Source organism: Patagioenas fasciata, chromosome 4, assembly GCF_037038585.1.
Source record: "Patagioenas fasciata isolate bPatFas1 chromosome 4, bPatFas1.hap1, whole genome shotgun sequence".
Taxonomy (NCBI): Eukaryota; Metazoa; Chordata; class Aves; order Columbiformes; family Columbidae; genus Patagioenas; species Patagioenas fasciata.
The window spans coordinates 26223023-26238203 of NC_092523.1; positions in this window are offsets into that span (position 1 = coordinate 26223023).

Sequence of the window (15181 nt, forward strand, 5' to 3'; positions counted from 1 at the left end):
GATGTAATTAACTCCTGCGGTCTTTGGCCCCTCTCCTGCAAAAAAGTCAGCTTCTACAAGCTGGGCATTTGTTTCATGCAAGGTGTAGAAGGAGCTGGGTTGTTTCTGATTTTGATTTTTTTGACAAGTAGAATAAATTGATTCCTTGTAGCAGACAAAAGCCTTTAAGTAAAGGCTAGTGTAATAGAAATCACCATTTTACTTAAGCAAAATCAATCTTAAGTCTTTTTGTTTTCTGACTGACTCCGATCATCTGTGCTTTAAAAAAAATATTGTACTGTAACACCAAAGAGAAACTAGAAATAAGTGTGAGAGAAATTTGGCTTCTACTCAGAAATGAACTGTGTCCTCCACCTTGTCTAATCCAATTGGCCTCTGCCACAGCTGTGGCCAGCTGCTGTCTGAGGTCAGTATGGTAATAAAATTGTACGAATTTAATATTAGACTGTTAATAGTTAGATTCAAATAAACAGCAAAAAATTGCCTGCTCCAGTGTCAACTACATTCCTAGGATCTCACTACTCTTCAGTGTTCATGCCTGTCCCTCTGCTCCTGGTGGAGGAAACAACCCTTGCCTGCCACCAGCCTCCTACAAACAGGGAAAACCAGGATCGGCAGATCGTGTCCTCCAAGCTGCCTCCTTCACTGGGGGTCCCTGCAGCTCCTCAGGCAGATGCTGGGTCTCTATGGACACGAAGAGAGAAGCAAGTTTGAGGCTAATGGGGTCCTAAGCCACCAAAATGAAGCAGGGACCTCATCCACGAAGAAAATGGAATACATACTTTATGCACTGAGTTTCTTTCTGCTGAGGTTTATGACAGTACCTGTCACTGGACCACCAAAAATGGTCATTCAGTTGTTTTTAGGAAACCTTGGCTTTTCCTCTGCTCTACTCTCAGTGCTCCTTCTAGATATGTAGACCTGAAAAATGATGGGTTGTGGTTTTTTTGGGGTCTTGTTTGTTTGTTTGTTTTTGTTTTTTGTTTTTTTTTTGTTTGTTTGTTTTGTTGGTTTTTGGTTGGTTGGTTGGTTGGTTTTTGTTTTCTTTTTTTTTTTTTTCTCACTTATATGGCTCTTCCCCTGAGTTTCAGAGGAGGGACACTGGTGCCATGGCCCAAAGGCTGTGTGTTGTGCCAAATCTGAGGGGCTCCTGCAGCTCAGTCCTGTGGAGCAAAAGTGTTTAATCCTGGTGGTCCCACCTTTGGCTTTGTGGATGCACCTGTTCAGGGGAACACCATTTTACTCATAAGCTGTGTACAGGTATGCAGTTGCTCTTGCAAGACGACTAATGTTTTGCGGTTGAGGAGTGTGGCCCTTGACTGACAAAGAGGCAAACGGGGTGAGGTGATGGTTTCAGAGTACGTGGAGATGCCGCTGTACCTGCTACAAGTGGCTGTGGGCTGCCCTCTTCCATGACTGCTCCCTGTGGCACATCCTACAGCACCCGAGTGGCCTCACGAGTAACTGCAGGTAGTCATGAAATAACTATTAACCAAATATTTATCTCTGAATTAGAGTCCCATTTTGGTTGCATAGTGGATTCAAACAGTTAACACATAGCCCTTGCCTTGATCAAGTAAAAAAAAACAAAAAACAAACCTTAGCTGATACCAGCATCTCATTTCCAGAAAGCCAAACACCTTTATTTTCCTTAGACTGCCACCACTTGGGATTTAACCCTGAAGTGAAGGTTGTGTCTTTCCCTACCTGTTTACTGATGCAACTTTGCACTGTTCTTCTGATACTAAGAGCTGGAGATCTGTAACAGGATTATTTCAGAGCACTCTGAGCAGAAAAAGGATGGGAAGTAACTGACCCTTGGAAAAAAACCTAATCAAAACAAAGGGCACAATGAAAAATACGAAACCCAACATTGCTGCAGTGTACACTCTGCTCCTAGAAATCACTGCGAAGGGAATATTTGTCAGTATATAGAAAAATACCCAATCTAGACACAGGCTATCAATCACTGAGCATGCCTGTGTTGAAGGTACTGTGAGGTACTCAAAGAATAAAAGTGTGATTCATCTCTATCTTCCGAGCTGGAGCTAAATCTTGCTCCACTTATTCATGGGAGCAGTGCTCCTCTGATAACTAAAGCATGCAGGATTTGGCCATGAACTGCCAATATCGCTCTGCACATTTGGAGTGCATGATGAGAGCTAAGATTGGCAACTCTCCCCTGTAATCTAAACCACTCTGCAAGCAGGCTAACCATAATTTGCTGCCCTAAACATTTAACCCCAGCTAGTTAATTTAAGCTTAGCTCAGTTGCTCATGTTTATGGATAAAGAAACAAAAGCGAGAGCATCAAAAGGAAAAGATGACTGTGGAATTCAATATTTCAGCAGCTGTTGATAGGTAAATGTTATTGAAGTGTGGCATTCAAAACCAAAGGCCTGCATTTATGATAATGAGCCTAACAAGGAAATGAGATTGACACAGCAATTCTCTGTTTTTGTTGTCCCCTGAGGTTAGAGATTATGCGGCACATGGTGCTGTTTTTAGCCTCTTTGGTGATTCCAACTGTGAGAGACAACGCTGTGCATATTTGTCAAGGTTGCAGTTTAATCAGGTGACTCAGAAGCTTTTTGAGAGAGAACATGAACTGCTGGTCTCACTTAAACCTTAATCCACATCCTGTGTCAGAGATCCATCAGCCAAGTGATGTGGCTTTTAGTCCCTGCTTTAGCCTTACGCTCACTCAGTGCTTTGTGAAAATGCTTTGAAATAATTGAAATGTATCTATCACTGTTACATTGTATTTTGAAAATTACTGGAATGTTTCTCAGTGACATTAATTGGGTTTAAAATATTTTTGTCTCTCTAATTAGTGCAAGACTGATGAGCAGTGGAAAGGGCATTTATACACAGGCAGGCACGTATTTCCATGCTACATTTGTGTCTTAATAAAATGGTGGCGAAATGGTAGCTAACTGGATTCTTGTGCTGAGTAAACATTGGTAAGAAAGAAAATATCCTATAACTTTGGGAGTAGGAAAAATCGAAAAATCCTGTGTTTCAAATGGAATCACATTGTGTAAAGAAGTAAAAAAAAAAAAGGACTGGTCTCCCCGAGGGCTGGAAAATGGATAAATGAATTATTTAAATATAGTTAAAGGACACACAGGAAAAAGTAATGGCTTTGACACCCAATGTAGGGAAAATTATTAATGTTTTAAAGAATCAATTGTGGACACATGGAAAAGCTTGTTTTAATTAAAGACAGCATACATAAAGCAGTTTTAAGGAGGAGAAATAGTATAGGGCACTTGTTGCTGAGAATTCTGTAGAAATATGTCATGGATAAAGCAGATGACATCACATGTTCCAAGCTTTTGTCTGCCCTAAAAATGTTTCACGTCTGCATTGGAGTAATTTCAAACAGCTTCAACTCCCTGGAGCATTAGATCTTGCCCTAGCCCTTACCCAAGCTTGGTGCTCTCATCTTGGCTCGTACCATGCAACGTAGAGTTGCTCTATAATGTTAAGTCGCTCTTTGCAACATTTTGATGCCATCTTACAGCACTAAGCCATTTGAGAGCAGCACCTCAAAAGGTCTGCTGGTGTGTGCTGAAAGGGAGAGCTGATGCTCCACGGGCTGGAGTCCAACTGCTTTGCCAAACCTGTGCAACTCTCACCACTTCTACTTCTTGCCCTTCATGTGCTTACCAACCTCAGTTATCCAGGCTTGCAAAAAGGTGGTTCTTACACAGCAGGAGAAGTCACACTGAGCTAGAACTCAGAGCAGATAACATTGGTTTCCCCAAGTAGAGAAGTTATTGATGTTTTGCGTTGGAATGTTACGTTTGGGCCCAGAACTTACCCAGCTTAGTAACTGTTCAGAAATACCATCAAACTTGGTCAAGCAAGCTGTGTGTATCAGTTGCAGTTAAAATGCAGATGGGATGGACAGGGCAAAACAACTGGGAGCAGAATACTCCTTAAGCTCATCTACATGGGGAATCTGACTGCAGTTCAAACAAAACAGGATATATGTGATCAGCCATGTGGCATCTACCAAGCAGAGTCAACTAGGCTTAATTTGAAGAAAAACATGGGCCTGACAGATGCCTGAAGATAGCAACTGTGTTGAAAGCATAGGGATGATTGTTTGGCGAAGACAGGCTTCAGGACAGATGAGATGCCTTTCCCAGCATTAAAGAGGCCCTACTAGGAACTGAAGGGTATAAAATCTTCCTTGCATTTGCCTTCATCACTCTTCCATTCTCAAGCAGCTCCTAAATCTTACATTAAATCATGACAACTTAACAGCTCATTCTTAAATTCAGAGTTCAGCCACTTCATGGAGATGAAATGAAGGACTTCTCTGCATTAATAATATCATAGAAGTAACACTGTTAATCCTGTGGGGAACCCTAAAAAGCCACCCTCAGGGGTAAAATAATTACTTAGAGTCCAGAAAAGAGGAAAGCAATGGACAAAACCTGGAGTCTTCTGAGACCTCGATTGCACACTGGCTGGAGCAGCACAAAATGGTTCAGTTGGGAGAGGTGCTAAAATCTTTGGAACACAAACTGAGCTGAATGCCATGTTAAAAGAAGTGGAAAAAAGTAGACAACAGCACATAAAGAGAAAATCAGGTGGCAGCAGGGTCGGCAGATCGCTGTGGTTTCAAGTGAGAAGAAATTCCATCACCCTGTAAGTCTTTGTGCCTGGAAACATGTCCTTCACAAGCTGCATTTGCTTAAGAATAAAATTAATAGGTGAAATAATGTTTGCTCAGTGGTAAATGTGCAGATGCTGAAATTCAGCTGATGCACCACTCCCCTCTGGCCCTCCACACATAGATGAGTTGCACCCAGAAGACATGATCCAGAGGCGATATAAGAACAGCACTTCAAATAAGTGATGTTCTATAAAAACATATGTTTCTACTCGTTTAAATGCGAAGGATCTGAAAAAGATTATGATATGTGTGTGGTTGTCTCAGATAATAATGTGATAATATTCCAAGCATCTATCAGCTTTACTTTTGTGATTACTGTATCATGAGAATCTCTTTATGTCCTGGCCATTATTCAACATCCTTGTTATTGTATTATTGGTTTTTTGCTATGTGACAATGGGTTTAGATTTTAAACAGGAGAGAAACTTGCCAATCAATATCAACAGAGAGGTGTGAGTTAACTTTAGCTAATGCTTTGTCCCTGAATCTCTTCATTTATAATTGAAGAAATCTCATATCATCTGCCATCCTTGGAAATATTTACTGTTTGTGGTGCTGATTCTGACACCCTTAGTTAGAGTAAAGGAGGTTAGAATTTAAGTAATTTACATTATTTTAATCTGGACTAATATTTAAAAAATTATTAAAATCTTCTTCCCAGATGGTAGGAAAATGGCTCTTCAAAGAAGACAGCGTTTCTTGCTCTCCCTCCACAAACATCTATTTGACTTATGTAGGATTTAGCTTGTTAAGAAAAAAAGGGTTGTGGGTTTTTTGAGGGGTTTGTTTGTTTTTCCTCTGTAATTCTCCAACCTCTTTTAATACTATGGTTATTGTAATTTTCTTTCGCTGGGTTAAAAATCCTTTCTGATCAGCTATATTAATGATAGAAGAAACCATGCTTTCCAAAGAAAGGGCTTTAGCTTCCCTAATGGTTGTTTTCAGACCATATATATGTATGACAGCGAGAGACTGTGGCTCCTGGAAAACCCAAAAACTGAGAAAGATAGCTGTTCAGGTTTGAAAAAAAATACATCACCCAAATAAATCTGGCCAAAGCACGACCACAGACATAGCCGTTCTTTCTTTACACTGTCTTGCAGGCACACACATCCAGAAAACTGGAAAACGGAATACCAAAACCTGACACTTGCGCAGTTTAGATTTCAAATGTTCACTTACATAGGCATCTGATTAAAAATGCAAATGAAGCTGGCTTCGCTGAGATGCTGACCTGAGATCAAGCTTTCTGAAGACAGGTTGTTTCCACTTTCCTCAGAAGAAAAAATATAAGAGTCAGGAGTTTTTATTCACCTGGACAAAACAAAAAAAGTGTAAGAACTATCTATAAATATTTATGAATAAATATTTAATTATATATATGCTGAATGGTTTAACTGTTGTTCAGCAAATACATAATTTGTTAATTTTGCCTGCTTCCACTGAATAATTTATACATCAGATCAGCTTTTAAAATATTCAGTAGATGATCGGCTGATCAAATCCTGTTAGTTGAATATGTTATTTGATTTTTTTTTTTGCCCTTTTTAAAAATCACTTAGTCTATTGGAAGAACATTGCTGTGATTTATTAGTGGTATATTCCATCCAGTCCATAGTGACATTCTTCAAGAATAACCTCTGAAGACAGTAGATTTCTTGCTCCTGTCATATGATATTAACCTTTTGTAATCCTGGCACATATTAGATGTCTTTGACCAGGCAAATAAAACCCCATGTCCAACAGCACCCTTTTGTGTCACACACTCATGACAACACATGTATGATGTGTTTTATTTTTCATTTGATGACTGAATATTGAATTATTTGGATTAGCTACATCAATCAATCCTATATTCTGGTTCATCCGAGTGTCTTCCCTGCAGTTCGTTCAGCAATATGTCTCTGCAAAGGATTTCTTCTAACCCCTAAGTTTGCCATGTAGCTTCAGATATCTCTGACATACCGTGCAGAACAAGATGCAGAAAGGACAGTGCCTAATCCTTTACAAGTCAGCCTTGAAGTCAATCATTTTATAGCCCTTTGTAGTTAGAAAAGGACTTCTTACACATACCACTTGAAAAGGGAGATTCTTAGCTTTCGATTGTACTGTCTTCATACCCAGGGAGGTCTGCAGAGATCAGTGAGTAAAGCCACAGTATCATTATGTTTGGAAAATTGTTTTATGTTTTTGTAGTATTATTTTACATTTTCATAATTTTTAAAGCTTCTGAGGACATACTTTTAACTTACTGAAGCTTAAATATTTTAATAAGGCTAGCTTTCTAAGGAGGAGGTTGTAAAAAGCAGCATCTATTCAATTAAAAAAAAAGACGTTCTCAAGCTAATTCTCTGTATCACTGATCTGTAAGACTTATAGTATTTAGAGAATAAACAACAGGGCAGTGACACCCAAAAGCATGGAGAGCACTACTCTGAAATGACCTGTGTAACTTCGTCATGTTGCCAGTCAAGACTAGTGCCGACATCTAGTACTCAGATGTGTGTGCCACAATCTGTGTGCTGCAGCCTAATGTATTCCATATTTCAATATGCATGCATATGTAATAGGCTATATAAAATTCCATACAAAAATTGCATTAAGAAAACGTTAAAGTTGCCTAATTCAGCATTTAAAAAGTCAGGAAATAAAATTAAGGTTGTACATGCAACATTAACTCTGTTCCCTAGTGCATTTGCCTATGAAACAGTCTAATTACATGATCAAATATTATTTCATAGATTATACACTATAATATCTACTTTTTTTTCATCTTGCAAAGTGTGAGGTGAATTAGGCAGGACCCAGCTAGATTTCTATAGACCTCCGTGTGAAAAGATTCCAAATAAGCGTGGACTAGTCAGTTTGGAGAAAGGATAACTGAAAGGGATTATAACAAGGGGCTATAAAACCATGAGTAGTGTGGAAAAGGTGGATCCAGAATGATGATTCACCAGTCCTCAAACTGTAAAAGCTGGGGGACGTTCACTCAAGCAAGTTTAAAACAGGCTTATTTTACATACCACATGCATGAATTCACCACCGTAGACCGTTGGAGATGTCTGAAGTATAACGCATCCAAAAGACATCAGAGAAATGTGTATAGAGCCAATGTCAACTATTATATGTGAATTATGGATACGATGCCTGTGCATAGAAGTCACTAACGTGTTGGTGACTAGAAGTTGGAACGTTCTATCTGATGTTAGGGAAGTTTCTTCACTCTAGGTATCCTGAAGCAGCAACTCAGGCATGGATTCTAGAAATTCTATTTAAATAAATCATTTATTTGCAAGGTATAACATAGAGCAGCTTGAGCAGGGTGCCTCCATTAGAGGGACATCAAATAAAGAACCCTTGGGCAGTTATACCCTTACAATCTGAGCTTCCCATCCCTCACATGTCAGTTTGGGCCAATTGTAAAATTAGAATCTAGGGTTTCTTCCTTCTTCATTGGATCCCTTCATTTTCATCTGGCAGGCTGTTTCTTATCTCTGCAACTAGTTGTTTGCCATTTACCAACAAGACCAGCTGTCAATCAAAGTCCTGACTTTCAGTTGTTACTTCACACCTGTAGCTGGGAAGAAAAGTAAGTTATTGACACAGTCGAAACATTCTTGTTTCTTGTCTTCTTTTAGACACACCATTCCATTCCTTTTCTTATTTCTAGGGATGTAACTCCTTTATCCTCTAGCTTGAACAGTCTCTGGGGTCTTTTTTGCTTAAGGAGGCAGAAAGTTCAAAAGTTCACAGCTTGCAGTCTAAGCAAACTTACTTATGCTAAGCAAATTCTATATAAGCAGTCTCTAACTAAGTTCTATAAGAAACAGTATACCAAATAATTCAATAAACTAAGACAGTCTATTCCCTAACATTGGGAAGGAAGGACTTGTTTAATTTTTCTTCTATTCTTGCTCCAAACAACCACTGCTATCCATGGTTTCAGAAGAGTAACCATTACCAGTGTTTCCATACAAAGTAATGATCATGATAATGATGATAGTAATATTCTGTATTTGGGTACAGCCACAAGGAAATAAGGGGTGAGTGTGACCCCTTGTTTTAGGAAAGATATAGCCCCTGTTTAACAGCTGAGAATACCATCCTCTCAACCACTCCTTACTGTAGGTGTTTGTATGAACATAAATAATCCAGTGATAACAACATAAACCTCACTGTTTCACACTAAAGCAGGATCTTGCCCTAGGTCTGTACACCAGGGTGTTTAAGCACTGAGCAGGGCAAAACTGGATCCTTCTTCGTATTTCCCCATTTTTGAGGCACAAGTACCTGTGCCTCAGCAGCTTCTCTCCCTGACTCAGGTTCCAGAGGTGTTGGTTATGAGATTGTCGCATTCCACAGCTGGCTGGCATGGAATGCCCTGGTTGGCCCAGCCAGTGATGGTGAGCATCCCTTGGAGCTCTGGACCAAAGGTACCCAAAGGGCCATAGGAGATGACACACCCTCCAGGTACAGGCTCTCTTTCCATGTGGAGTGGGAAACTTAAGTGGGGCTGTTTTCCTGTAACAAGGAAGTGTATGTCAGAAAAAAGAGCATGTGGAGATGACAGGCATGTGATAGACCATATTCACAATAAATTCCATTTACCTTGCATATATTATCTGCTTGCTTCACCTGCACTGTGACTGCTAATTCATTTCTACCAAGAGTCTTTTTCTTATGCTAATGAGGTTCTGTTTAAACAATTGTTGCTAAAAACTCACTGAGTTGCTAAAGAAACGGTCTCTTTTTTTTTTTTTTTTTTCCCCCCAAAATGCAGAACAGTCCTTCCTTCACTCCCTGCCAGGCCTGAAAGGACAGTGTTGTTCCACTGGCAGTTTTAAGGTCTGTTATTTTACTCTTCATTAGGTCTAGAAGTCAGTATTTTACATAGTTAAAGATCAAGAAATATTAGTTCTGGGAATTACATTTTGAGGAAGTCTTGACAGATAGCAAGGTATTATGTATAATTAACACCAAATAATCTACAATTACAACATTATGCATATATAAAGGTTATTTTGGGGAAGTTAATGATATTTTAGAAAATATATGAGTGATTATTTTTACTCCCTCTGAAGTCTGAGATTCTTCATGCCTTTGCAGATAGAGCAATATAAAAACAGTGTCAATTTTCATTTTAAAAGACCTGAATTCTTAATTTTGTATTCTGTAAAATGTCTGTAACTGTCTGTAATGCTGATCTGTCTGTAACATCTCGAGATTACATCTGGGTGAGGTACCAAATAAAAAAACTGGTCTGTCTTTATTGAGGGAGGAGTTTATTTTCTGTATGTGGGGAAAACCAAGCCTGATGCTTACATCTTCCATGCTATAGTAGCTCATACAATAGGATTTTCAAGCAGGGAGGGGAAAAGTAAGTGTGAGAAGAATTACAATATTGTGGTAAGGAAATAAACTGAAAGTACTGACTGTATGCAGCTGTCCCATTACTTACCTGTATGGTAAAAAAGAGGTCGTTAGTAATTTGAGGAGTTTAATTCACTTTTGTTCTGCCATTTAGGGAGGGTATAAAATAGAAGCATTGTAGAAGCACTTGACGCTGGAGCAAATCACTGCACAACACCCCAGCACTAGGAAATGTAAGTCTGCATCGTATCGCACATCTTTAGTGTGCAGATCATAAATAACCCTTTTGTCTCTGTTTTATTTTTCAACAATATTTATTTTATTTCCCGTATTGGAGAGTAATCATTTCAGTAATGGACAGACAAGAGGCCGCCAACCTTTTTATCTCTGTGAGACCCAGCTACCAGCAGCTACTGTCCCTGGAGAGCTCAGCAGCCTTGATCTGCTCACAATCCATCCGTGGTGACCTGTGTGAGTCCTCTGTGGACTCTTCCCATCTTGTACAGCGGAATTTCCTTCCAAATTAAGGACCCTGGAGATGTTCAGCGCTCAGCTCTGCTGACTGATATTCCCCCCAGGGCCAGATCTGTGGAGAGCAGCTGTCCTGGAGGATAGACATGGTTGGAAACAGCTCTGTCTCTCAAGATATGTCTCCAGTGCCTGTCCCCTACTCTGTGCCACTATAGTTGTGCCTGCCCATCTGCAGGATTTGGCACTCAACTTGCAGGTGACAGCATCACAACCTGCACAGCACAAAGACATTAGGGCTAGGAGCAGTTACTGCAATGGGGATGTCCACAGGTGGAGCAGGAATAAAGGCAGCCTCAGAAGGAGCCCTTCATAGCTCTGTGACTTCCCAGCACACTTTGAAAGGTCCACAAGCCTGAACAAGTGGTGTGATGGGATAAAGTAGTTTCTTTAGGAGCTGCTGGTGAAAGACAGGGTACAGGAAATATGATCAAACCATAGCCATGTCCAAGCACAGGTATAAAAGCACTGGAACTGTGTTTTGAATCTTTTTTCTTATTGAATTTGCAGATTTTTGGGATGCTTAATCCACTTTTAGGTCATACAGACCCAAGAAAATAAAAAATCTCACATAAAGCATGGACAGGTTTCACACTTTTTTCTTTTCAGGTGGAATCGTGCTTTGCACGGGCCATGCATGAGCACTATTTGTACAGTTTATGTGCAGTTAGCTGCTGTGTTATAAATGCAGTTCTGACTTGGTATTAGTCAAATTTCCTATTTAGACCAAACCAATCCTTGTTCCAGAATGTAGGGCAACAAGTTGAACCTACGCATATTTACCTTCCAGGGAAGTTTCCCCAGGTTTCCCGTAGCAGTGACTCAGGCATGGATTCCAGAAATTCTTCCTAAATAAATCATTTATTTGCAAGGTACAGTGTAGAGCAGCTCAAGCTGGGTGCCTCCTGAAGAGATGCCCTCAGTGAAAAACAGCATAGACAATTATACCCCCAGAATCCGAGCATCTACCCGCTGTGCATCACTCCAGACCAACTGCAAAATTAGAGTCTGAGGGGTCCCTGTTCTTCATTGGATCTCTTCATTTTCATCAGGTAGGCCATCAATCAAAGTCTTGACCATCAGTTGCTATTTTGCACCTGCAGCTGGAGAAAAATAAGTTCTTGGCAAATCGAAACATTCTTCTATTTTGTCTTCTGTTAGATGCAGTTCTGTTCATTTACTTATCTCCAAGGATGCAGCTCCCTTTATCTTCTAGCTTGAAGACTCTGTGGTCTTTTTTACTTAATGAAGCAGAAAGTTCAAAGGTTCACAGCTTGCAGAAGTTATGCTAAACAGGCTTACTTATGCTAAGTGAATTCTATATAAACAGTTTCTAAACAAGTTCTATGAGAAGCAGGATACGGATACCAAACAATTCAATAAGCTAAGGCAGTCTATTCCCTAACACCTCTTCTTCCATCTCTTCCTTTTCTTTTCACATTTACTCTCCTGTTTCTTTTTCTTTTGTTTTGTGATACTTCATTTCCTGGTTCACCCTCCAAGTAAACAATGAGGGGTAGCAAACCTCACGGGGGAAGACAGCATCAAAGATTTTGGACTCTGACTACCATCCTTTAACAGATCACACCGGCCATGTTAAGATTGATCTCGTCTCTGTGTCAGGTCCCACCACCAGAGATTTTTTGCTTGTAGCCTGTTACAGGCAGAATAAGGAAAAACACCATCCTGTGGTGTAGCTGTGCGGTTCACAGTCTGAGCCTGCAAGTTGGTTAGTCCATGAAACAGGAGCAGAAGAAGCAGTGTTCAAATGCCTGAGACCCCACAGTCTCGCACCTGCATGAAAAAGCAGCCAGAGACTGCTTCCTTTGAATATCAGGGAAAAAAAAAAAATACTTAAAGAGGCAGGAACTTATGGATTCATTTGTTCCGGTTGATAGAAACCATTAAATGTTTGCAAAGCAGTTTTTCTCTGTAACAATACAGTTAACAGGAAAAAATTAGACAAAATATATGTTTGCAAGAATAGTAACAGCAGGATTCTGTATGAGCTTTGCATTTGGCAGGGTGTTCTTTCTGCTCCTCCATAAAGGAAAGACCTCTTAATGTATAACTTCTGTGGCATTGTAAACAAATAAAAGAAGACATAAATCTTTGCCCTTAAAATTGACTGAAGTTATGTGATGCACAGACACAGACGAGATATAATTCTGAACTACTGCATTCTTCAGGGCTGACAAAATTCTTGTAGACCAGGACTTTTAAAATCAACAGGGGGAACCTGGTTATAATAAATTAGCAGAAATTACATGGCCCGAATTCCATGTTAAATGGGTCAAATGTTAGTACTGGCTGTGAGAAAATAAAAAGAAGCCACTGAGAGAGCATTAATAAAAGATTCACAAAAAGAACCAGCTAAAGCTGTATCCAGACCGTGACAGCAACAGTAGGGCTGTGGGACAGTTGTCAAAAACGATACTCAGTAGAGCATTAAGACTTCACGTGAGAAGACAAATATCTCAAACCCTAAGTATTAAAGCTATCCCCATCAGAACGTGCACTGACATTGACATTGATTGCCACACACTGTAATGCAAATTAAATGGCTCTGATGCCTATTCTTTCTGTCCTGCATTTCTAAATTTGCTGTATCAAAGAGACTCACAGTATTCCTAGCATCAGGTCTCAACTCTATTACAACAAAGAAACTGCAGAGGACACGTAATTTCAAAACCACTATTTGATCTTGTGTAGTCAGTATATGTTGCGGTCTTATATAGCACTCACCTCTTCCAAAAAGTAAGGCTTGCCTAAGACCATATAACAAAGCTGGCAGAGCAGAATATGATTTAGGATCAACCACCTACCATATGGCACTCATTTCTCCTTCCTATGCTGCTTCTTGATCATGCTAAGGTAGTCACAGCTCCAGCAACAGAAATAAGAGGAGTTGTTTATTTTCCTCAGTGTAGTAATGATAACTCAGGCCACAGTGACAAGTAATTGAAACAACAGGGGTCTCAGAGATACTTAGAAGCAGAGATCTTAAAATATACAGAAACCGGTGTAGACAAATGGAATGTGTAACTAATAAATTGCCAGCTATCTGCAGTATAATATTACAGCCCAAATTCAGTCATTCCAGAGACTTCCACAGTGCCACTTGCTATTTTTCAGAGTATAAATCTCCGTTAGGCTGAGGCTAAAATAACGGCAATAATAATAATAATTAGTTGTTCACACATACATTTGCCTGAGGGGATTTCCACTTGTAAATGCCAGGCAGGTGAAGAGTAAATTTAACACCAAGGTGTGACAATGATCACATCCAATTAAGGATCTATTGCTGTGTGGTACTGGGTATCTGTGGCCTAAAGCTGATGAGGAGTTAATCAAGTAAATAGTGATCTTTATAAATATTGTTGACTTATTGTATCATGTTGTGCTAGCCTGAAAACATGCTATATTATACTGGCTACAGATTTAGAGATTAAAAACAAAACAAAGTGATTTTTTTCCATAGTTGTATTTGCCCTAAACAGATGTCATGGAGCCCTTGATTTTAAGCTCTCAGGAAGGAAGGATGCAATCTTCAAGGTAAGCCTTATGCTATCAGACCCACTGATGTGCATTTCTCTGTGTTCTTTATTAGATGAGATTGTGTTTGATATTTTTCATTTGCCTTTATGATCTATTAATATCACTTTACATAGGTATCACTCTATTTTCTGTATCATTTTATCCAGTGCTTTTGCTTTTAAGATGGTTCTAGAATTTATAGTACAATTCCATGTCCTGTATGCATTTTGGGCATATATCATACTTAACAGAAAGTTTTGCAAACCCATAGTTTTACATTGTAATGAGATACAGACAGATTAAGGCTATTTTAGTACTTTGGCTACTGGATGGCAGATGAAGGGCAATACGATTAAATGCAAGATAAAACTGTGAGCTGAATGATAAAACCAGACAAGTATATGAAAGATTCTTCTGTCAGAGGTTTTTCTTATTTGTCATGTAAATATTGCCTGAATGCACTATTACTGCAACTGAAGTTTGTAATTTTGCAGCTAGTAATTCTCTATTAGAGGTATCATTTCATTTATCACTATGGGGGGTTTTTTTGGAAGAATAAGAAATGTGACAAAGTCATGTAACAATAATCTCCCTTAACCCATGCTAATCTGGTTGTATTGTTTATTTCTAGCAGCATGCACCATTTCCCAGGGCTGAGATCTAACAAGGTACCACAAGGGATGCCACATGGCTCTGCAATGTATAAAATCAGTATCTGGCTCCAAAAAAGTGTTAAAAAAAAAAAGGGGGGGGGGGGGGGCGGCGGAAGTCGGGTTGCCAGGGTCTCTACATCTTCATCAGGGAGAGGTATGTACATCTGGTAGGTGGTTAATATGCTGAGTGGGGAAGCACCAGGAATTAGCCAGTAGGATATGCTGAGCAGCAGGGTCTACTCAAACATCCTTGCAAATTATTTCTGCTATCAAAGAGTGGAAGAGTGGAGAAAAAAGGGATGTAACACTCCAGCAACCTCATCTGATCTTTTTCAGGACCCAAGGTGATATCAGTTTTGGAAAGGTCCATAGCTTGGAGATCCCTGTGGTGCACTGGGGAGTG